This window comes from Paroedura picta, chromosome 3 (assembly GCF_049243985.1).
Source record: "Paroedura picta isolate Pp20150507F chromosome 3, Ppicta_v3.0, whole genome shotgun sequence".
NCBI lineage: Eukaryota > Metazoa > Chordata > Lepidosauria > Squamata > Gekkonidae > Paroedura > Paroedura picta.
The window spans coordinates 114,642,821-114,666,849 of record NC_135371.1 but is presented as its reverse complement, the minus strand read 5'-3'; the positions used below and the strand labels follow the sequence as shown (position 1 = coordinate 114,666,849).

The following is a 24,029-nucleotide window of genomic DNA, read 5'->3' as shown; positions in this document are numbered from 1 at the left end:
TAAGTGGACAGCAATTTGAAAGCACTTTCCACCACCAAATTCAGTTGATCTTCAAACATGATATGGGATAAAATAATTACTTAGACATTCTGTTTATATCAGTCAGAAGCTAAATCACAGCAGGGATCAAATCATCAAGCTTGCAGAATCTAGTTACATTAATGAACAGGTCCAACTATTTTATATATTAATTAGATATGTGGCGCAGAGTGGTAAGGCAGCGACATGCTGTGTGAATCTGTCTGCCCATGAGGTTGGGAGTTTAATCCCAGCAGCCGGCTCAAGGTTGACTCAGCCTTCCATCCTTCCGAGGTCGGTAAAATGAGTACCCAGCTTGCTGGGGGGTAAACGGTCATGACAGGGGAAGGCACTGGCAAACCACCCCGTATTGAGTCTGCCAAGAAAACGCTAGAGGGCGTCACCCCAAGGGTCAGACATGACTCGGTGCTTGCACAGGGGATACCTTTACCTTTACCTTAAGCCCGCTGTGGCCAAAATACAGCGGGCCCTAGCATGATGGATGGGTGGAGGGATGGGGTGAAGGAAGGAGGAAAAGGAGAAAGAGAGATAGAAAGGCAGAAAGAAAGGGAGGAAGATAGAGACAGAAGAAGAGGGAGAGAAACAGGTAGCCAGAAAGAGGCAGATGGAACAGAGGGAGGAAGGGAGAAAGGGAAAAACAAAGTGAATGCTAGGAGGAAGGGAAGGAGAAAGGGAATGCTGGGAGGGAGGAACAGAGTAAGGTAGGTGGCCTTGGGACCTTCTGCTGGGCCCAGGGGCAGGCTCAGCTGCCCCAGGGCCCGGCAGAAGGCTCGGGATGGGGGCGGTGGGCCCCGCGGCCTACTGCCGGGCCTAGGAGCAGGCTCGGCTGCTCCAGGGCCTGGCAGAAGGCTCGGGACTTCGGGAGTGGGCTTTGTGGCCTTCTGGCGGGCCCAAGGGCAGGCGAGCCTACCCCAGGGCCCAGCAGAAGGCTCCCTGGGCGAGGGGAAGCCGGCCGGAGAACTTACCGCTGGGGAAGGCTTCTTCCTCTGAGCAGCAACTCCCCGGCCGGCCCAGGCGAGGCTGGGCTAACCAGCCAATGGGGAGCCGCTCTTTGCGTGGCTCCCCATTGGCTGCTTGGCCCCCGAGTGACACTCGGAGGGCCCAATCAGGAGCCGCTTCGCGGCTCCTGATTGGGCCCTCCGAGTTTTTATCACGGACAGGGCCCGCCCTAACTCCTCCCCACTTGCCCTTACTCCTTTATTCCTCCCGCTCCTCTGGAGCGGGGGGGGGAGGTTTAAAGATTGCTTTTGACTTTGCAGAATACAAAATGACAGATTTTACCATGTGTGGCTCACAATGTGTAATTTGACTCAAGAGAGACAACAAAGGAGGGAAAGTGGTGACAAAAAGTAAAAAATGCATTCGTTCCAGCTATAAAGTATATTTCAGCAGGTGGTAGTTTTTGCAGGTGGTTTTGATGAAATCCGAAAGGAGATATGGGAGTAATAAAAATAGAAAGGGATAAAGGGTGTGCCAATTGGTTATGCAGGAAACCTTTCAATAACTGACTGGAGATGGCAGACTGGACAAGTGAATGTCATGGGGACAATATGAACAGTCTGAAAAAGACTGTCAGGACTGTTTAGAAATGAAACCTTGTACCAATAAACATCAATGTGTCCTGCACTTTAATACATGACTGAGGGACTGGGGAGTAGAATAATGCTACACATGCTTCAGGGATTTCAGCTGAAGGCAGTTCTGAAGCATCTAACAGAGAGTGCTCAGAATATTTTTTAGGAAGGGTACATGTTATTAGAAGCCAGTGTGGAGTTAAGAGGAATTTTCAAAGTTTCATTTTGTAGGGGCTGTGTTGCGGTTGCATTTTTTGTTCCATGCTTTATTCCATAACAATGTTTTATGATGGGCCTGCAAGGCAGAAAACTCCAAAGTGAAGGTACAACCCAACTGAGCCTAAATAAATATGAAGAATATTGTATTAGCTTGTTATATCTTTACAGTCACTAAATAATATACTTACTCTGTTTTCAGAATAATTTGAATATTTTATTTCTGTTTTAGATACTCTGTCAAGAGATTTCTTCATAAAGTTGAAGTATGTATTCATGACAATTACTTGTTCATTTGTTAATATACACATAATTATTATTGTTGAACAACCACTAATTTTACATTTGTATTTTCCAAGAACCACTGTCACTTGAAAAAGCTATAAGGCGAAACATGTCGGGACTTGTGTGAAATTATAGAGAATAAAGAATTACTGAAGATAAAAGACTCCATGTAAGTCCATTTTGGATATTTTATTGCAATATTGGTTCCCCAGAAGCCCTAAACAGCAGCATTGTCGAAGAAGATCAGCTGTCAGAAGATCAGCATGCCTGTCAGTAGATGGGTCCCAGCTACACCTCCTTCCTCTGATGAGGGTTAGGTCCAGCTGCTACACTCTGCTCTGTGTATTTCAGGAGGACCTTGCCTCAAAGTCTCATGGGTGCAACACATGCATTCCCTGCCTGTCTTCCCAGTATATATGGAACTCCTTGTTCCAGTTTGCTATGGTGAAGCTCTACCTGACTAACTCCTGGTTCCTGACTTTGGTCTGACTCTTGACTATGTTTCTTGCTATGACTTGGCTTCTGACTTCATCCCTGGCTTCTGACCATAGTTTGGCTTTGACTGTTTATCTGGCTCTTGACCCTGGCTCAGCTTGACTTCACTCCCTACTCTGCTTGTTGTGTGAATTGTTTCTATGGCTCTAGACCTCCCAGACTTGACTATGGACTCTTGTCTCTAGTTCTCACCCTCCTGCCTCAGCACAACAACCCTGTTGAGTAGGTGCAGCCCAGTAGAGCAGCACACAGCTGCTGACTGTAGAAGCCTGAGAGTCCTTACAGAATGAGGATTGTAAGGCTACTAATAACCTATATTAACTTGAGGCTGGAAGGTCTAGGTTGTTGATGCGACTTTGCAGTAATCTGTGACCTGCTCTTTCTACTGATGCCCTTGGACTGGCTGAAAATACCCTTGACTCACTAGACTGAGTCAAGACATTCATTGTATTCTGTCTGTTCCTTGGCATACTGTTTTTAAAATACTGATTCTCTCTGCCTTCCTGTCAGCGTATCAGTGCTTTCTTTCAGCAGACAGCTGAGACCAACACAGGAGGCAAAGAAAGCAGCTAGATTCCCTTCATTGCCTGGGAAAGATGGAGGGTGGGAAAAGGTTGAGGATGGGGCAACTAACCAGCAGCAGGGCCTTTCAGAGAGGCCAGCTCTTCTTCCACCTGGTAAGCAGCAAGAAGAGGAAGACATTTAAGCTCCACAATTGGCCCTCATCGGAAGAATGCTTTCTACCTATTGGTGGCACACACCCAGGAAGAGCCAATCAGATAGGGAGTGAGTTGTCTGCATGCATCTTGAACTTTATTGTGATTAAATGTAAAGACAATGTGTTTAAAATGTATGCTCTGTTTAAGTCTGTGTTCTTGGTGATATTTCAAACATGCACATTTCCATGGAGCCTTAAGGAAGGCATAGTTTCCATCCCTTGTCATCTAATTACCTGACCTGAATATCCATGACCCTGGGAAAGAATTAATTTCATGTAACACACAGGTACAAAAGCTCCTGCAAGGCAAGGAAATGTTTGTGCCATCCCTAATCTGTTGTGTTTGATTTGACAAATGAGCATAGGAACAACAAAAACCACTGTTTATCTTTCATTCTTTTTGCCTTGATATAACAAGATTTTCCAATCTGGTAACAGACACACTTAAACATAAAACTGTATTTTTCTTCCTCCATGTATGTTCTCTCTCTCTCTCTCATATATTATTTTACTCAAGTAAAAAGACATTGTAACAAATGTTCTCTGAGTAAACTTGTTAAACTGTATAGATAATGGTTGCTCAATAAAATATTATCTTGTTCAAAAAATGAAAACAATAATTACAAAGTCAAAGGGGTTTTTTTGTAGCAAAGAAATTTACATATCTGATCGTGTATCCATTGTTGTCAGTGCCTTACAGTATAAGCTGCAAAAAGATCTCTTCACAGAAAACTGGGAACAGGTTTAAATAAACACAAAGTCATTAAAGGTAAAGGTATCCCCTGTGCAAGCACTGAGTCATGTCTGACCCTTGGGGTGACGCCCTCTAGCATTTTCATGGCAGACTCAATACGGGGTGGTTTGCCAGTGCCTTCCCCAGTCATTACCGTTTACCCCCCAGCAGCAAGCTGGGTACTCATTTTACCGACCTCGGAAGGATGGAAGGCTGAGTCAACCTTAAACCGGCTGCTGGGATTGAACTCCCAGCCTCATGGGCAGAGCTTTCAGACTGCATGTCTGCTGCCTTACCACTATGCGCCACAAGAGGCTCTTTTACAAAGTCATTAAGTTCTATAAAATCAATTTTTCTATTTCTGTCTCAAAGCCATATTTCTGTTTAGAGCAAGAAGACACAATATAGCTATATGCATTACATATAACCTAAAATAATGTATTTTACTGAGGCTGAAACTTCTTCAGGCAATCTTGAAATCTATTTGCCTGTTATCTACCTAAATGATCACAGAATTCTTTAGTCAGCTTGCACTGTTGTGTGAAACAAGATTGCTTTACAGTTCCTCTAGTCTATTTCTATAGTATTTCACAGTATTCTAGGACAGTGGTCCCCAACCTTTCTGAGGTTGGGGACCGGCAGGGCATCGGGGCGCGGCCCGCGGGCCGCGCGGGCCACGCCCACGCATCGGCCGCGCCCGCGGGCCGCGCCCCCGCATCGGGCCGCGCCCACGAGCCGCGCCCGCACAACGGACCGCGCCCACGGACCGCGCCCGCACATCGGGCCGCGCCCGTGAACCGCGCCCACATGGGCGCGGCCCGGCCCCGATTCCCTCTCCCCGCCCTCCCGCAGTAAGAAGCTTCCCGGCCGCAAGCTTGCGGCCTGGGAAGTTTTTTACTGCGGGGGGGCGGGGAGAGGGAGCCGCGGCCGGGCGCCATGGCCTTCGGGGCCCGCCACCGGGCCGCGGCCCGCAGGTTGGGGACCACTGTTCTAGGAGGACAAGCAAAATTCCACCAGGCCTATGGTTGAAGCCTAGAACCATTTTATCCTCCCTGTCTGAATACTGCCCACCAAACAGTATAAGACCCCTTCCTTTCCCTTGATACTCATACTGCTTATATGGTTCATATTGTGTAATTTAATGTATGTATTTACATTTATATTTTATATGTTTTATTATATTGTAAACTACCCAAAGAGTTTCATGAGATAGGGCAGTTAATAAACCAAATAATAATAACCCCGTTTTGAATATTTGTAATTTTGGCTTTTTTTAGTTGAACTCGCTATATTTTGTTGCTAAAACAACAAAAACAAGCAAATGTATCTACAATGACTTATGAATCATTTAATTATGAATGTTCTTAAAGACTATTTAACAAAATAGTCCTTTAAAGGACTTAGAGGTTAGTTGACTTGCAGAAGTGCATTAAGGGCTGGAAGAAGACATGACAATTTGGCAATTAACATGGCTCCAGCTTTTATTTCCTTCTTTATGGAGGGTTGGCACATCATGAGAGGGAGCTTGCCCTGGCAGTCAGCGGACTGCATTGCCCCCAGATCCCATAGGTGCCCTGGGGACTAGCCCGATTCTCAGCAGAGAACATGGATTCCCTTTCCTATTGGAATCCTATCTCTAATGGGAAGCGACCCTGGTGGGGGGAGCCAAAGGCTGCTAACCTTAGTTGTCTGCCCCCAGATTGCAAAATGAGCCCTCCATGCCTTCCCAGCCAGCTCAGCTCCATCCATTTCCATGCCACCTCAAACGCCACAGCCGTGACAAACTTCTTAACCTTAATAATGTACTCATGATAATTTTAACCAACAAATTAACCATAAAACCCCTAGGGTGGGAAGGAGGGAAGCTGTCTGCTCAGCATCCAGGGGGCAAAATACCTATTATAGCCACTGTAGGATCCGCCCTGCCCCACTGGTGTGAGGATGCTGACATATGCCTTTTGCACAGTGATAGGGAAGCCAGGACAGTCACATCCATCTCCAGGCAGCCGTCCACTGTACCAACCAGCAGACTTTTTTGAGTCCCAGCTGCACTATTCTGCACAAAGTTTCTGCTTGTGCCAGAGCTCTTGAACAAGTAAAAGGGTATCAAAAGAGGCTATGGTAGCTGCTTGGCCTGTCAAACATTGTATCCCCTCTTTCTTTTCCACCTGTGCAAGATCTTGCATAATGAATTTCTGGGCACTACAATATAGAGAGAGGAAAGCACTAAGAGTTGCATAGATCTTTTACAAGCAGAACTGTACTAAGACTGTTTCTGTTTGCACATTACTGGATCTAGGCCAATATAGCATCAATTATTACCTGAAATTTTGCAGGACTGCAAGGCTGAAAAACTGTTATAAAGTTGCCACAAAGCTCAGTGCTTAAAAAACAAACACCCCTTAGCAAAGCACAACACCTTGCTGAAAAGATCAGTCTAGCCAATGATTCGGTTTCCAGCAAGAACCTTTGGGTATTTACCTTCAGAGTAGCTAAGATGATAGCTTTACCTAATCTTAGCTGGCAGCCATCTGTCAAAATGGCAGGGGATGAAAGGAGGATAAGAGATAAAGGTCATGTGGAGATAAAGGTCCTGTGGTGGATTATTGTTAAACAACAAGCAGCAGAAAATAAGAATAAATCGACAATTCTCAGAATGAAACAGAGGGGACTTTTAGAGATCTATTTTAGGACCATGCTATTTAATTTATTCCTAAATGATTGGAATTGGGGTTAATGTGTAAAGTGATGAAGTTTGCAGATTACAAAACATTTCCAGGATTGTGAAAACAAATTTTGGAGAGCTCACAGAGGATCTCTCAGTCACTAACTGATTGGGTAAATTAGGTTTTCTTTAAACGGTAAAGTGAGGCCAGAAATTCTAATTTGACATATGCACAGAAAGGATCTGAATTTACTTAGGGAAGAGATCTGAGCAGGAAGCTCAATGAAAATGGAGAGTCAGAGAGAGATAATAGCAAATACGCTAAATCCTCTGCCCGTGATAATTGGAAAGCAACTGAAAACAAAATAGCCAAATTTGAACAACCAAAATGCTCAGGGGATGGGAACTCCTCCCTCATGTTGCTGAAATCAGTTGCTCAAGGAGGAATAACCTCAGTGGTATAACCTGGCCGGCTTGTGGGCTTTCTTGGGTTCCTGGTTGTCCACTGTGGGGAAAAAATAGTAAACTGTACCATTACTGCAATGGACAGGACATACCAGCCAATGAGAAAAGTACTTAAGGCAGTTTTTCAAAATGAAAAAAAATGTATGCTTCTTGAGAGATTCATGTTAAATATTTAGTACTTATCAGTTTAATTCTGTCCCCAAAACCATTTTTCTCATTATGCAATACTGTCTTAAGGATTTTCTTCATTGGCTGACTTGTCCCTTAGGATAGTTCATGGAGGCAGCAGGTTGCTCTGTTATCCACCACCTGGTAGGTGATTCAGTACAGAGTAGATGGGATTCACCTGCCATGTGGGGAGCAGGACCTTTGAGGCCATTGGATTTGCAACAACTGTTGTTCTTGTTTGCAGCTGTAGGAATTTTTGGTGGAAGCTGAGCAGCATCCATCTACCTCTGATTGCAATTTCAGGCACTGGGCTGAATCTATTGTGGGAGGAAGGCTGCATCTGCATGCCTGCCTCTCCTGGGTGAGGATTCCTTCAAGGGGTCTTGGGGATGGATCCCTGCAGCTGCATGCCCAGCTCAGGGGCTCCCATCCCAGGTGGAAAAGGAAGTACTGTATACACTCGCATATAAGCCGAGGCACTTAATCTTACCACAAAATCCGGGCAAATTTATTGACACGCATATAAGCCAAGGGTGGGAAATGCAGCAGACTACTGGTAAATTTACAGGGTGACCTAAGTGCTTAATCCATGCTCCATCATCATAGGCTCTCCCATCCAGCTTCCCGCCCAACAAATACCGAAAAGTCAAGAGGATGAATAGCTGCTGGTTTTTGTACCCCGCTTTTCACTAACCAAAGGAATCTCAAAGTGGCTTACAATTACCTTCCCTTCCTCTCTTTTTTTTTATAGAAAGTTTTTATTTTATTTTTCCAAAGTTGAAGACAGTGAGATACATGCAATCTACATTGTTAATACAGAAAAGGAGAGCTATGCTCTTCATTTGATACACTTGGTTCCCCATTTTAATCCCTTTTGTAAATAGTTCAGGTAAGGGCCCCATTGTTCTTGAAAGGCCTCTTCTATTCTTCCGTTAACTATTAGTGTCAGTTTGGCTATCTTGGCAAGATCAGCTAGTTTATTCAGCCAGTCTTCTGTCGAGGGTAGTTCTTGTGTTTTCCATTTCTTGGCCAATTCTAGTTTTGCTGCCGTCGTCGCATAGAAGAAGAAGCTCTGTATGTGGGTTAGGAAGCACTGTGGAAAAACATTTTGGTTCTCCGTTTCAATCTTAAAAACCCTCTTCTCTCCATTTAAGATTATAAGACTGGCTACAATATTATGGACTTTTACCCAAAGCTTATAGACTTTTTATAGACTTTTTCACGTTTGCACCACATTTAAAAAGAGAAGTCTACCTTGTTACCATCATTTCAACATTTGTTTGCATAGTTTCTGATAGTTTTAACAATCATAAACAGTTTATACTTAACGTATTCCTAGAGCCCTCCACAGTTCCACTAGAGAAAGGGAAAAAGGAAAAAAAAATAAGCCTGCTTAGTTGTACGGAAAGAAGAGAAACAAATATATATAAGTGTACATTGTTAATACCAGAAATAATAAAATGGAGTCTTCATTAATTAGTAGAATAGATTTTTCGTTAGTTATATTTACACCTCCTCAGTTAGAAACCTCCTTTTAGTTATGCTTTAAATTTAGGCTGAAAGTCACTACAGAGATATGTTAGATAATTCAAATTCAGCTATCATAGGAAATCTAAAACCCCACACTGTAATATAAGCCCATTCCATTAGGTGTCTTCTTTTAGTTATGCTTTGATTTTGGGCTGATAGACACTGCGAAATTAGGTTTAATAATACAAATTCAGCTTACTTAAAAGATCTTAGACCCCAGATTAACTTCTTAACTAGTTATATTGCCTATATGGCTACATAAAGGAGGGAAAAGAGGAAAAGAATTTCAACCACTGTGTTACATTTCCATTCCCCAAGTTTCTTAAGGGGGTCTCATATCGAGGCTTATTACGTCTTGTGGCTCCCGTTGACTAATGTTCTGTCCTATTGGTCTTTCGCTGGGAAAGTACAGTTGTAGTCTTTCCCTCGGAGTACACATCGATAAATCTTGAAGCAGTTGTACCTCCTGGACTCCAATATCAGTACCGATGTTTTTCCATGAAGCTCCTTTCAATCGATTGCTTTCACCGCAGATCCATATGTCTTTTAATTGATTCTTGTGTATTGTTGCTTTGGAGTGGCTATATATCTTCTCAGGTAGGGTGTCCTTATCTGAGCTGCAAGACTCTGACATCCCCTTTTCCATCTCCATAATTTCAGATTCCTCTTCTGCTGATAATTTTCCACCTTGTTTAGAGCTATCATCAGCCACTACTATTGGTTCATCATTCCTGTTGGAGACTTCTTCCTTAATACCTTTAAACTCCATGAGCATATTTTTAAGTGAGCCATTTATAGATTCTTTCAGGTCTTGTGTTTGTTTCTCTAGAAGATATGCAAATTTTTTAAACGAAAACATGTTCCAGGTTTGGAGTTTTGTTAGACTTAATCAATTATGCATATGTTGTTTCCAAAATATATTTGCGATTTTGCAAATAATCAGTAGAGGTCCCTCCTTATAAAACTCAGAGTCCTGGGAAATCAGCCAAAAGACAGTTAAAAAACAAGGAGCGATTGTAGAGCAAAGCAGAAAGACAAGACCAAAAATAGCACTCCAGATAAAATTTTGTCTCTTTGCACACACTAGTCCCTGTAGTTGCCAATGGGAAACCGAAACTATTTTCTTCACCAGCTGTCGTCCGTCGCTTTGATGACCTGTTGAAGCTTTTCCAAGCCTGAAATCTCGTTCTGGCACAGAACTCTCGCAGAACTCTCGCGAAGTCCTTATATCTGCTTTTTCAATCTCCGGTTTATAAACAATGGTGAGGGGGTGTTCTGGCTGTCTTAGCCCCTTTCTCTACCTTCTCCCACTTATCTCCTTGTCACTCTAGCTGCTTAAATTAAGGAGAGCAGCTCTTCACGCCGAGAGTTTGTTCCAAAGGGAGAAGGTGCCGGGGGAAACCCCCACTCACTGTTTGTAGGCTCGATCCGATATCTGCCAGTTGTTTTCACTCCAGAGTTGTGATGAGTCAGAAGTCTTGCAAGGAAGAATCCAATTAGCTTTGAAGATTAAAGTAAAAGCTGTGTAGATTGCAGAGTTGTAAGAAAAGACGAAAGTTTTAAAATGGCGAACGGCACTTGCTGGACCCTGTGCACACTGAGCTTATGTTCCAGGGAGTATTAAATTCCCTGCGGAACAGAAAGGCCCCAGAGATTCACAAGGAATTCCTGAGAAGATGGTAGGTGGGTTTGCGTACCCAAAACCCGATTCTGTCAATCACAGCAGTGATTGACCCTCAGTGGAACAGGAGCTCGCAGTATTCGAGCTATCCAAGTGCCATGGCTCCGCCCTCCTTCCCTTCCTCTCTTGATGCCAGACACCCTGAGAGAGCACTGACAGAACTGCTCTGTGAGAACAGCTCTGGCAGGAAAAAGAAACAGTGCCCCCCAGGCCAGCAAACCAGAGCAGAACAATAGTACCCAAAGTTGGCAACCTACTACAACAAGTGCAACAGCTACCAAACTGGGGGCTACAGTACCCCCCCCGAACAAAATACTAAAAGAAAGAACTGTAAAACTGAAAACAAAGAAAGAACTGTAAAAATCAACTTTTAAAAGAAACACAACCCCAAGAAGAAAAGGCAAACAATGCTGCCTCAGATAAAAGAAGAAACACTGGGGGGGGGGGAAACAGTAAATCCCAAAGCACTCCGAAAACCCACCACACCCACCCTCAGAAACCAAAAGAATAGTTTGGAAGAAGTGATTAGGAAAACAAGGGGAAAAATATCAGAATCCCTCAGTTAAACCATTGATGTCCTACAAGCTGCCAGAGTAAGCGTTCAAGATATTTGCAGAAAGCAATGGTTAGCTGGAGGCCACTAGCTCACTTGCAAAGAGCTAAGTTTTTAAGATCTTTGCAGAAGGCAAAGGTTAACTGGAGGCCACTAGCTCACTTGCAAAGTACTCAGGTTGCAGATGCAATGCTGCTATTGGCTGGCTGGGGGCAGGCTGTTAATCAATTACCTGCGTATAAGCCGAGGAGGTCTTTTAAATACTAAAAACTGTGCTGGAATATGCGAGTATATACTGTATACAGAGGCTTGAACCCATGTGGGTCTTCTTAGTTGCTATTCCAGGTTACCCTGAAATTAAGCTGGGGTTGAGTTTCATTGACTGACAGGTAGGTCACCTGAGGCTTAGATTCATGGCCTATGCCATGGCAGTGCTCCATTGGCTGTAATCTGAAAAGCTGTGTCCTATTTTAACCCATTCAGATCTCTGTGCACATTTATGTTCTCTTTCTCCTCCCTACCTCCTCCCCTTTGCTGAGGGCTGCAAAGTGTTTCAAGAAGCAAGGAGATGAACATTCTCAAGTCTTTTTCACAGTAGGAAAAAACTCTTAAAATTTGAGTGCTCATTTTTTAAAAAGGTCTCCCTGTGTTTACGTTATTATACATGTTGATGAGTACTGAAAGTATATCTTTCTACAGCAATTTTCTCATTTATGCTCAGGAATACTTAATCAGTACTTACCTGATTGTGCCTAAAATTTCAGCATGAACTCACACTAAGTACTCAAGGAATATCATTGGTCCCACCCAGAATAGTTCATTTTGCATTAGGAATTTTGAAAAATAATGTTGATGGACCAGCTTGAAAACAGCCCTCTGAAGGACTTGCTAAAAATTAGTAAAAAAAATGTTAACAGAAAAGGATACCACTGAACAATACCAAAAATGACATTAATTCCAAATTAGTTTTTTAACACAAAGAAAATGGTACATTATTTGTGTGATGGATAGGACTTATTTGAGCTTGCTAATGCTCTTTTACATTGACCTTCATCATGCACTTTGATGAATTCTATTCTTGGCTTCTGTTGTTAAGGATGTTAAGGATCCAGAAAGGACTCTCCTCTCTCTCAGTTGGCTTTGTTGTCCTTCAGTGAAGTCCTCACTTGGACATAAAAACAGCCAAGATGGGAAGTGATAGCCTTAAAAATAATGAGCAAAGTGACCATTCTCACTTTCTTTTGAGAGCTGAGAAAATCTCCTGTATCCCAAATAATATGCTCAGCTCAAAAATCACAGCAATGCAACATCAATTGCAGTCCATGTCACACAATCCTATGGTCAATATGTAGTATGTATGTAACCATTTGCAAACCCTACAAAGTGGGACTTTCCCCACTGAGATCCGCAGTCTTGTTCCTCTGAAACAGCATAGTGGACAAAACGGGGGACTATAAGGGGAAGGAGGAAAATAGTTGGCTTTTAATGAAGTTATGTCAGTACCAAAAAATTACATTGCTCAGAATGTCTCTCTTCTGTCCTTGCTTTCATTGTTTGACAGTCCATTAACGTATATCAGTTTTTGCTAGCAAAGCATTTCAGGTATAAAGTAGGATTCAAAAAATGTTTGCGTGTTTGTATGATAACAGGATGCTTCACATTTAATGTGCAATGGGGTTTTTCTATGAGATACATTAGAACAGATTAATGTTTCATAAAAGCTGCTGAAAAGACAACACTTCATTTTATGTAACAAAAAAGGAGAGTTGAAGTGTTGTTGAACACATAATGCTTTCTTTTTTATAACTTTTATTTAAAAATATATTGCTTATATTGCATATTACAGAATGATTATTTCTTAAAGACATTAAACTATTATTTTCTAATACAAAACAACTCAGTTATTCCTTTCCATCTTGTTTTATTGATCTATATAGTCAATATAGTCTAAGATAAGATTTTCTTCTGAAGTCTGATGCTAGTCAGTTGTGTATCAAATATGCAAGTTGTGCCATTGCCACATATACAGCCATTTTGTTTGACCAGTCCATAAGGTCTTGTGGAGTTTCTTTTGTCCATCTTAAAGCATATAGAATCCTTGTAGCTGTTACCATATACTTAACACATAATGCTCGTTCTTCTAGACACAGAATACCTGTTGAAAGTAGTAAAAATTACTGACTGATTACTGGCTGACCATACTCAATATCAGACATCTTCCCTACATAGTTACAGCATACAAACATATACAATAATAACCCAATAGACTTTTTTTCCCCTCAAGAAAAGCAGTTTTGGAATAGGGGCACCAAAAAAATGCATTTTTCATTTTTTTAAGGTTTTCAGTTTGTTCATGTAATCATAATTTTTTTGCTGCCAAAGACGGGAAAAACTGACAACATCTAAATAACAATGATAACACTATCTGGGTGTTTTACTCTACTTTTACTCAATGGGTCTCAATATGACTTACAATTGTCTACCTTTCCTCTCCTCACAACATATACCCCGAACCCTGAGAGAACTATCAAGGTCACCAAGCTGCATGTGACTGCATAAATAAGACCTGAGTTAAATAACTTGCCCTCCATTTTTCAGATATGTCAGGCTATGGCTTGGCCAAAGCTGAAGGCTTTAATTTTGAGCTGAAGAACAAAAGGCCAAGTGGTCTTTATTTCTAGTTTTTAGGCCGGAGTTACTATCCTGTGGTCTTTTGTAGGTTGTACCAGTGGGATCTGCAGTAGCCCAGGACATCCATGTGACTCATCACCTGTTTTACATTTGTACTGAGAGGCAGGTTGTTTGATTAGTTGACTGTTTTTGACTTTTCTGTCAATGGAGCTCTGTTACCAGAAGAAGGGAGCAATTTCACAGCTTCCACTCATGGCATGATGTTACATAACTATCAGTCTACAGGAATCAGATTTTAGGATCAGAAAGGATTGTTGGGGGGAGGGTAATGCTGGAAAGATATGTGATCTTTGTGAGTAGAAGTGTAAAGCTGAAAAGATATGTGATCCATGAGATTCAACCCATTGCTCTTTCTTCTATTTTCTATGAGCCCTTTTCACATGCATTACACTGCTCTAACACTTGCACAATTGATTATTCATGGGGTTGCCAGCCTTCAGGAGGGGCCTAATAATCTCCTGGAATGGCAACTGATCTTCCGACCATTCTCTTGGAGAAAATGGCTGCTTTGGCAGGTGAACTTCATGGTATTACATCCTGTAGAGGTCCGTCCTTTCTCCAAGCCCCACCCAGTCCGCACCTGCAATATCTCCAGAAACCCTAAGCTGGTGCAGTCAACCCTAATTATTCAAGAAATAAGAATTCACACATGTTTCACCCTTCTGAGTGTCATGTACTGCTCTTCCAATGGAAAACCTGTTCATTTTGTTTGGGAAATCCTGTATTGCAGCAACACTTGGCTGTCTGTGCCCTTCTTTCCCTGAATACTCTGTTTTCTTTTAGCTTAGAGAAGCAAGAACTTTATTACTGATTCTAAAATAAAGAAGTTCAAAGCAATTAGAATGTACAGCTGGGAAGCAGCTGTCAACCTACACTTTTCTTGTCAGTTTGCCTTAATTCACAGTACTGTTCATTCATGCCTTTCTAATTCTCCTTGTCTTACAAGCAGTCAACCAACTTGTCATGACCTTTAGGAATCAAGTTTCACATCCTCATTTATAACAGTTCCTGTGTTCAATAAATGAAATGTTTTTATTCATCATCCCTAAAGACAAGGAGATCAGCAAAGAAATATGAGAAGATGTATGTTTTCCTCTTTTTTTTTGCCCTGATTTAGCAGACTGATTGGGTTGCATTCAGATGCGTTATAATTATTGATTCTGAAATGCAAATGGGTGGATCAAAATTTCTTCTGTTCATAATTTATAACTGGCATTGTGATTCTTGTAGAAGTTACTTAAAGAAAATATTAGAGTTGTGCAACAGATCCCTGTACATGGGTTTAGGCCTGCTGAAGGACTTCAGGTTCAGTTAGATAGTGTTATATAACACTGCCCTAACCTGGATGGCTCAGGCTAGCCTGATCTTATCAGATCCTGGAAGCTAAGGAGAGTTGGCCCTGGCTAGCACTTGGATAGGAGATCACCTAGGTCTAGGGTTGCAACGCAAAGGCATGCAATAGGAAACCATCTCCATTTGTCTTATGCTTTGCAAAGCCCAGAGGTTGCCATCAATTGGCTGTGACTTTCCACCACCGTATCAAGTACAGACTTCTGTTGGCACAATCTTTATGAGAAAGGTTAAGGTACATCAGTGAGAAATTAAATGTACAATTATGGCCCATGGTGAGAATTTATGATCAGAATAGAGAGTCTATTTTTTCTCATCATAGGATATAATGGAGGTAGGATGGGGATACCCTCTTTGGGAGCCCCTAGAATTGGACCCCCTTGTCCAATTTTTTTTAATTTGTGGGGAGTCAGAGAAGAGTCTCCTGAAGCTATCTCAAAAGACTGGAGCCTCTAACTGCCTCCCCCCGCCCCAACCAGGCAACAGAGATTATGGAAACTTGAAACATTCACCATTGACTTTAATGGCCAAATCGCTTTGGAGATGTCCAAATCAATTTGGCTGAAGCTAGATCTGAATCAACTAATTAGAATAGCCCTTTAATGGGTTCCTCAAAACCAGAAATGCTCTGAATTTTTTTTGGGGGGTGCATGCCTAGTAGTAACCCTCTTGAGAATCCAAAATTGCAAACAATATCCAGAGCTGAATGGACACTGGCAAATCAATCCTTGTGATGATTTTCTGTGGGATGTCAGTAAAGGTAAATATACATTCCCTGACCTTACATTTGCCTTTTTCAGCATTGTTACTGTGAAGAAAATGCATACTATAAAAATGGAAAAATGAATTCCACCTTGTTCTTGCTGCTGTTGCTGCTGTCACCAACAATAAGTGATCCCTCTGTCAATAATGCCTAAATTGTCCCTGGCCACAAGGTTAAAAGAGTCTGAAATGTATATACAATAAGAGTGATGGCTGGGTATGTGTGCAAATCCCTGCTTCTTCTAGTGTAGGACTACCAATCTATCCTGTACTAGTAAGTCTTAATGACAGTTTTGATGCCTGGATACAGTACATGGAATGACACTGCAGGCAGGCCCATTTCTTTGAGTCCTACCACAAGATGGAGAGTTTTGTTTTATATGCAATCAATCTAATGAGCATACATTTTGGGGGCACACTGAGTGCCAGTATATGTTCTCTGAACAAACAAAATAGAAGGTTGAATATTCCACCTGACATTCTTACATTTTCCCTCAAACCATCCACCATGGGAGGTTTTCTTCAACTTTTCCAAAACGCATTATTTTGTAAATCCAGCTCTCATCTCTAATGGCCTATGGGCAGACCATGGGCAGACCATTCTATTGGATCTGTGGAGAAAGAGCTTTCCACAATCTTCCTGGGAATTAGTCAGCCAGTTGCTATCTGAGTTATTTAATGCCTGCTATTTCAGTCAGGGACCATCTCCCAAGAGGAAAGATTCGCAACTACAGAGATGCTGCAGAAGATGTTAAGTTACCAACCTTAACATGGGAAATTAAATGAAATGAGCTTAGGTTGTGGGTTGCTTCCTTGGGCATGTGGAATCATCACTCATGTGGCCTCCTTCTCCCTTTTGTCCTCAGGAAGAGGATTGTAAAAGGAGATGCTCAGCTTTATTCCAGGTATAAACATGTATGCTCCTCACTAGCCCAGAGAAGTAACACATTGAACTTCGGCAGTAAATTCTGACCAATTTGCATTTATAGCAGCAGGAAGACACTGAAGATTGCTTTTGCATTATTGAAAGCTTCTTTTTTTAAGGGCTCCATTTCTGGAATGATTCTCTGACTAAAAGATGCAAAAATGTAACTTCCATGCCACTCATTGAAGATAGACAGTTTACTCACATTGTTCTGCCAACTGGTTGCAGGTGTGGTGGTAATTTATTTTTAAAAAATGGCGGAAGATGTGAAAGGTAGATCAGAAGCAAAGCCCATGTTTCTAAATGTGATCGCAAGCAGCTGAGTTTATGAGTTTTAATCATTTCAGTAAGGAACAACCATCAGCCCACAAAACAGATGGCAGTCTCACTGCCCACCAGATTTAAAAATATCTCAGGGGATTTGAAACAAAACCACAAGTAGTCTTTCTACAATTAATCCAGCAACTAAGGACTGTATCTGGAAGACTGATGAAAAGCCTCACTTTGAATTACAAGCTTTTCTAAAAGAAAAGTAGATTCTGAAATTGTGTTAACTTCCTGTCTGCCTCCTAATAGAAATCACATTAGAAAAAAGCTTCCCAGAGAAGCAGTGGATACATTTCAATTTTTAAAATCTTGGATAAGCAATGTAAACAACTTACTGACATTTTATCCCTTGGGATTTAACAATGACCCTGCTATTACTTGAAGGTATTAAACGGGAAATAATCCACAGCACACTGTTAACAACAAATGAATAAATAAAAATAAAGCAGTGTTATGTTTTATGTTAGTGAAATAAACCCAATTAACTTTCTCGGAACCTTGATCTGTGTTTCCTTGGGCCGGTGTCTTTTTTTAAAATAAGAAAAATCTATTTTTCCAAGATTGCTTGAATATTACAACAGTTTTATGACTCTTTCTGCCACTTACTTTTTTGTCCTTTGGTTTAAGACATCTGGGTTGTCCTTGATCACATGCATTTTTCTCCTTTATTTAAGTTCTTTCATCTGTTCAGTGCTGCCAAATATTGCATGTCATGTTGTGCCTCTCACAGCAGTATGAGGAAAGACAATGTGCTATAAAGGAAATTTCCACTGGACCACAAAGAATGAAAGTATTTACCATTTTGTCTTTGATTTTGGACACAATTGTGTCTTGTATGGATGTTACATGAAGCCACATGTTCCTTTCTTCCTGGGCTCAAAATACAACAGCTAGGGCTTTGTAAGGATGTGGAGTGTGAGATGGGATTGTTTATCCATTTTGCACAGTGCATTATCTTTTTAAGTTAATTTGAGGTTAAATATGCTGTGTGTTTCTGTGGTGTTGGGTCCTTTCCTTCCTTTTTAATTTACCTTCCTATGTATTATGTTGGCCTGACTATCCCAGTCAGAGTTGGGAAGGCAAACTGTGTCAATAATGGTTAGTACTTTGTTGGGAGACCACCAGAGTAGACTGGAGATGCTAGGCAGAGGAAGGCAATGGCGAACCACCACAGCTCATCTTTTGCTTTGAAAACCCCAAAGTCCTGGAGTTACTGTGAACTGGTTATGATGATGGCACACAATTGAGCAATAGGGTTGTGAGTGTCCTGCATAGTGCAGGGGGTTGGACTAGATGACCCAGGAGATGCCATCCAACTCTATGATTCTATTTGTCATTTATTATAACTGTCAACTATTTTCTTTTGGGGGGCAAAATAGTCTGTTATCTGTCAGGACACTATTTATTTATTTATATGTTTGTTTGTTTGTTTGTTTGTTTATACTGCCTTCCCCTGAGGCTCAGGATGGTCTACATAGAATATAGAAACAATACAAGGAAATTAGATTTTCCATAATATATAGATAACCACAACAATTATAATTGGCATTAATAATGGTAACAGAAGTAATTATAAGAGTGAAAACAGGTCCAGGGGCAGAACACATTAATGGGTTTCTGGGAGGGAGCAGGAGCCCTGTAAATGTTGCTGGTTCCACTCGGCCTCAACCAAATGCCTGGTGAAAGTGCTCCTTTTTGCAGGCACTGTGAAACTGCTTTAGCTCCGTCAGTGCCCTGATCTCCTCCAGGAGTTCATTTCACCAGGTGGGGGCCAGAACAGAGAAGGCTCTGGTCCTGGTTGAGGCCTGGTCGGCTTCTTTCGGTCCAGGGATAATTAACCAGTTGGTGGTGGCAGAACGTAGAGTTTTTTGAGGGGCATGGCTGGGAGGCAGTCCCTCAGGTACACTGGACCTTGACCATGTATGGCCTTAAAGGTAATTACCAGAACTGATCTGGAATTCAACTGGCAACCATTATAGTTGACGGAGAATGGGCTGAATGTGGGACCTCCATGGTGTTTCTGTGAGACCTCTGGCTGCTGTGTTTTGGACCAGCTGTAGTTTCCAGGTCAAGGCCTGTGTTGAGCAAGTTACATAAGTCCAGGCTAGAGGTGACCGTTGCATGGATCACTGTGGCTAGGTGCTCTGGGGCCAGGTAGGGTGCTAGTAGATTGGTTTAGTGGAGAAGGTAAAATGCCAGCCATGCTTCCTTTGTGACCTGGCTTCCATTGTGAGGGAAGCATCCAGAATCACATCCAGGTTCCTGGTGGAATAAGCTTTTGAGAGCTCTTGAGAGCTGCATCCCATCCATTCCTCCCAGGATGATATCCAGGGTGTGGCCTGCTTGATGGATGGGGCCAAGAACAAACTGTGAGAGCCCTAGTGTCACATGGTTGATACCAGGTCCTGCCCACTTCTAGAGAACAGCAGCTCAGCATGGATGTTAGTCCCCTGGAACTAATAGTCTGGGGAACTGTAGTGTTCAGGCCACCATCACCTCCAGCAGGGCATCTGGGGGTGCACTGGGCATATGGTACACTAACCAGATGGCCACACTCTGAACTGATCCCCATCTGAGGCCAACACATTCAATGCCTGGTATTGATGGCACAGGAAGGGCCCTGAAGGAGAAAGCCTCTCAGGTTAAGACTTCCTCTCCCCATTTGACCATCAAGGGAAATGGAACTTGTGGCTAAATATTGGATTTGTTACTCAAGACATTTCTGCATGATTCACCAAAACTTATTATTTGTTCTCCCCTTTGTTTGAATGATTTTTCCTGCAGTTGTTCACAAGATGGTAACTCAGTGTGTAGCAATCTCCTGCTGGGGGATTATTGTTTTAAGTGATAAGAGTACTTAGAGCTACAATTCAAAGTACTGAAAAGCATCCATAAAATATTTGTAATAAAAGAAACTCACTTATATTTGAGAACCACAGCTTAGGTTCTGGGTTAATGTATGTTTGGGATAAACGGTAATGACTGGGGAAGGCACTGGCAAACCACCCGGTATTGAGTCTGCCATGAAAACACTAGAAGGCATCACCCCAAGGGTCAGACATGATCCGGTGCTTGCACAGGGGATACCTTTACCTTTACACTCTTGGTTGTGCCCCACCCAAGGCCATCATACTCAATTCCTGGGGTTGTTGGCGCAATGAGAGCCCTGAAGGAGATGTTATCACACCCTGCCCCATGATCTGCAACTGCTGGTGGACAGATAACCTGGCAGTGGCTAGTGCTTTGAAGGTGACTGTTTTGCCATCTCTGGACCAGGTTTCCATCACACACACCAGGGTGTAAACTGCACGGGGCTTTTATTCCAACCCCAGATTGATTCAGTCCCTGCCCTCTACACAGAATGTGATTTCTGTTTGGATTTGGGGCGATTTAAATTTTCCTTCTGCAGCAAGAAGGATTGATCCGGAGTCACCCTACCTTTATTGTGCCATATCTCAGACTGCTTTTAATCCTGAATATATTCAGAAAATCGCATTGTTTTGAATCTGGGTTCCCCTCCGTGGTCGAGGACCCATGATTGGCTACAGGTGGTCATGTGACAAGCCTGCCTTAAAGGAGAAGCCCCTAAGTTCTCTCAACTTCTGTCGGCCTTGGATTTTTTTGTGTGCCTTCTTCGTCCCCCCCCCCCTTCAAGAAAATAAAAGATTTTTTTCCTCCCTCCTCTGACTTCTTGGATTCTCTCCCCCCGTTCAAGAAAACAAAGAAAGAGTCTCCACTTGCCCCCCCCTCTTCTGAGCCTCCCTAACCACGTGCAGAAGACTTTCCTGTTTCAATGGGGGGGGGAAGAGGAAGACTCGAGTTCAAAGCGATCTGAATTCAACAGGATTGACAATGGAATAAAAAACATAAGTGCTGACTCTGCCCAGGTCTATCCCCTGCTCTGCAAAGTAAGCTAGCAGTGGAGCCTTTGTTGTTAATTTACCTGGCCTTGCACAGCTTCTTTGTTGGAGGTAGGTTGTTTAACTTTGCCTCCACCCTAGTGGCTCAAGAGATGGGGCAGAGGTTAGAAGGAGTTCGAGCATGGCCATATCTCAAGCCCCTTATATTGTCAAGCCTTCTCCCTCTGCTGTCTCTGCCTCTTCCCCTTATTATTGGGATTCCCAACCCTTTGGGTCCCCCTTTGATGTTGCTGTACCCTTAATTAGGTTCAATGATTGGGAGCTGTCCATGACTGACATGTATTTTCTCCCTGGGCTGTCAACTTCTTGATTTCTAGGGTTTTGTGTCCTGGTTCTAATTCTTGTTTGGTTGTGTTGGTTTGGATTTTTCCATTTCATGTGGGTTGATTTGATTTTGGTTGTTTCAGATGGGATGAGTTCCAGAGAGATGGCCTCGATATCTGCTACATCTCAGGGTTACCCAATCTGGAGCTGATTTGTTAATTAGGGTGTCAAGTACATTTTTTTGGCTCCCATTCAGGTGGGAGGGAGGGGGGAAGGGGCACTTTTAAAGGTTTAATTTCATTGAATTGTGTAAGTGGAACATATGGGAACTGTAGTGACTGGGTTTGTTTGGGGGTATTATTTAGTTTTTTTTATTTCTGGGGATTGGGTAGTATATATTAAAGCTGTAATATTCCTTTTGGGAGGAGGAATTATTGATTGGGGTGATGACTGGTAGGATTAGGGGTATGGTTTGTGATAGTTGGAGTACATGGCTTGTGATAATTTGGGTTGAACAATTTGGATTGTAATAATTCACGATGATCTACGTGGAAACTCATAATGCCTAATTCCCCTTCTCTCCCCCCACACATTCCCCACATCAAACTACTGCTTCTGCCTATTTTTCCTGCTTATCCCTCCCGCTCCCCCTCCCCCTCCCCATGTGCATAAAGTTTCCTGCACCGTTTTTCCCACCCAGGTGTCCCCACCCAATTCTCCCCGCTTATACCTAACCCTACTTTTCCTCCTTCCCCCCCACCTCTTCTTCTTTGACACAATATTTCCCACCTAATTTTTCCCACCCATGGTCATGTTTCCTGATGTTCCTTGATGATTTGCCCTCCATTTGTTCCGTTTGCTATGATCTCGCCTAATTTTCCGTTTGTTAATTTCCCCTCCTCCCGCCCACCCCTTCCCCACCAACAATCAGTTTCAGCTTGATATTCCCTCCAGTCCACCCCCTCCCAACAATCAATTTCAGTCTGATCTTAATAAACTGATGGATTTCATTGGGGGACAGAGATCCTCAGCAGATTGAAAAGGCCTTGGTTGAGGCCAGATGCATCCTCAGCAGATTGGTTCAATCAAAGAGCTCCCTAGGAAACATAATCAGATTAGTGTACATCATTTCTTTTTTTGAGTGGACCAGCAATGATCAGCTACATGATAGGTTAATAACTGCACAGAGACCAATATAAAAGCATAGAGGAAAGGACTTATGATTAGTGTAAACTGGGAATCTTTTGAAGAAACAAATTCAATTTTAGTACAATTTTTAAAAATAAAATCTGGCTCTAATTATTGGGTAAATGTCTTTAGTTCAATGTTTCCCCAACCTGATTTGGAAAGCATACTAACAGGTATGCTTTGATTGGCTGAAGGAAAGAAGGGGGGGGGGGTTCTAAGATCCTGGGGAAACTTCCATTTTAGGAATGAAGGAGAGGTATCCAGTTGGGAAAAAGATGTAGAGATGTAGAGACATTCTATGTTACCTCTCTGAACTGAAATTTATGGTGGTGATTCAATAATCCAGATTAAGTCAATTTGAACTAAAAACCTGTTAAAGGTAAAGGTAAAGGTATCCCCTGTGCAAGCACCGAGTCATGTCTGACCCTTGGGGTGACGCCCTCTAGCGTTTTCATGGCAGACTCAATACGGGGTGGTTTGCCAGTGCCTTCCCCAGTCATGACCATTTACCCCCCAGCAGCAAGCTGGGTACTCATTTTACCGACCTCGGAAGGATGGAAGGCTGAGTCAACCTTGAGCCGGCTGCTGGGATCGAACTCCCAACCTCATGAGCAAAGCTTTCAGGCGGCTGCCTTACCACTCTGCGCCACAAGAGGCTCTACCTGTTAGACTTTGCTAACCCATTAGGATTTGTTTTGTGTAATAATGACAAACTGGAACTGGACAAAATTTAATGTCTCTTGGGAAGTGTCTGTATGCCTCAGTAAGTATGATGAGTTGTGACACTGTACTTCCCCTCTCTTTTAGCTTTCCCCTTGGATTTGGAAACAACCAGAAACTTACTTTCATGCCTATTTCATAGCTATCAGAGGAATAATGATAGGCATCAACAAAGTGAATGAGAGAAAAAAAACAGAAAATAATCAGTCGTCCATTGCAAAGAAAGAAAAAATACAATTGTAAAACTCAGTTGAATAACTGAACAATGAGATCAAGAAGAACATGATTTGTTGAACATGGGTAATGTTGCAAATGTATACAAAAATCTACATTTGAAGATCTTGTGAAGTGAATGAAAAGTAAATATTTTCCATTCTATTAAATTGCAGATTTTATCCCATCTATCTCATTTAGAATAATTTCCACCTGACCAAAGTTAGAGACTTAAACCTGCATGACTGCAATTGACTTAGAGTTTCCTTGCAGAAAATCTGAATAATTTACAAGGACAATATGTCACTCTTACATCTTCTGGCATGTAGCCTCATTATCTAACTTATTGTCCCTCTTAAAAAAATACCTTTTGATGGAAAGAAAGGTAGTATAACTTAATGTGTCTGAAAATAATGAACTCAAGATCTCCAATCTCCAGAGAGGATGCTTATTGTCTATTATTTTGAGCAGGGCTGGCCAAATCTCCAGATGTCCGTAGACTACAATTACCATGAGCCCCTGATAGCATGCTGGCAGGAGATCATGG

The 24,029-nt window shown here is 42.3% G+C and overlaps 1 long non-coding RNA gene across 1 annotated transcript; it reads left to right on the top strand.

Moving 5' to 3' along the window:
• Positions 1-2,059: 2,059 nt before the first annotated feature.
• On the top strand, positions 2,060-23,613 carry LOC143831295 (uncharacterized). Its single transcript, XR_013228800.1, has 3 exons — positions 2,060-2,095; positions 2,189-2,283; positions 23,357-23,613. It is a non-coding gene; the product is annotated as an uncharacterized LOC143831295 (long non-coding RNA).
• The last annotated feature ends 416 nt before the right edge of the window (positions 23,614-24,029 follow it).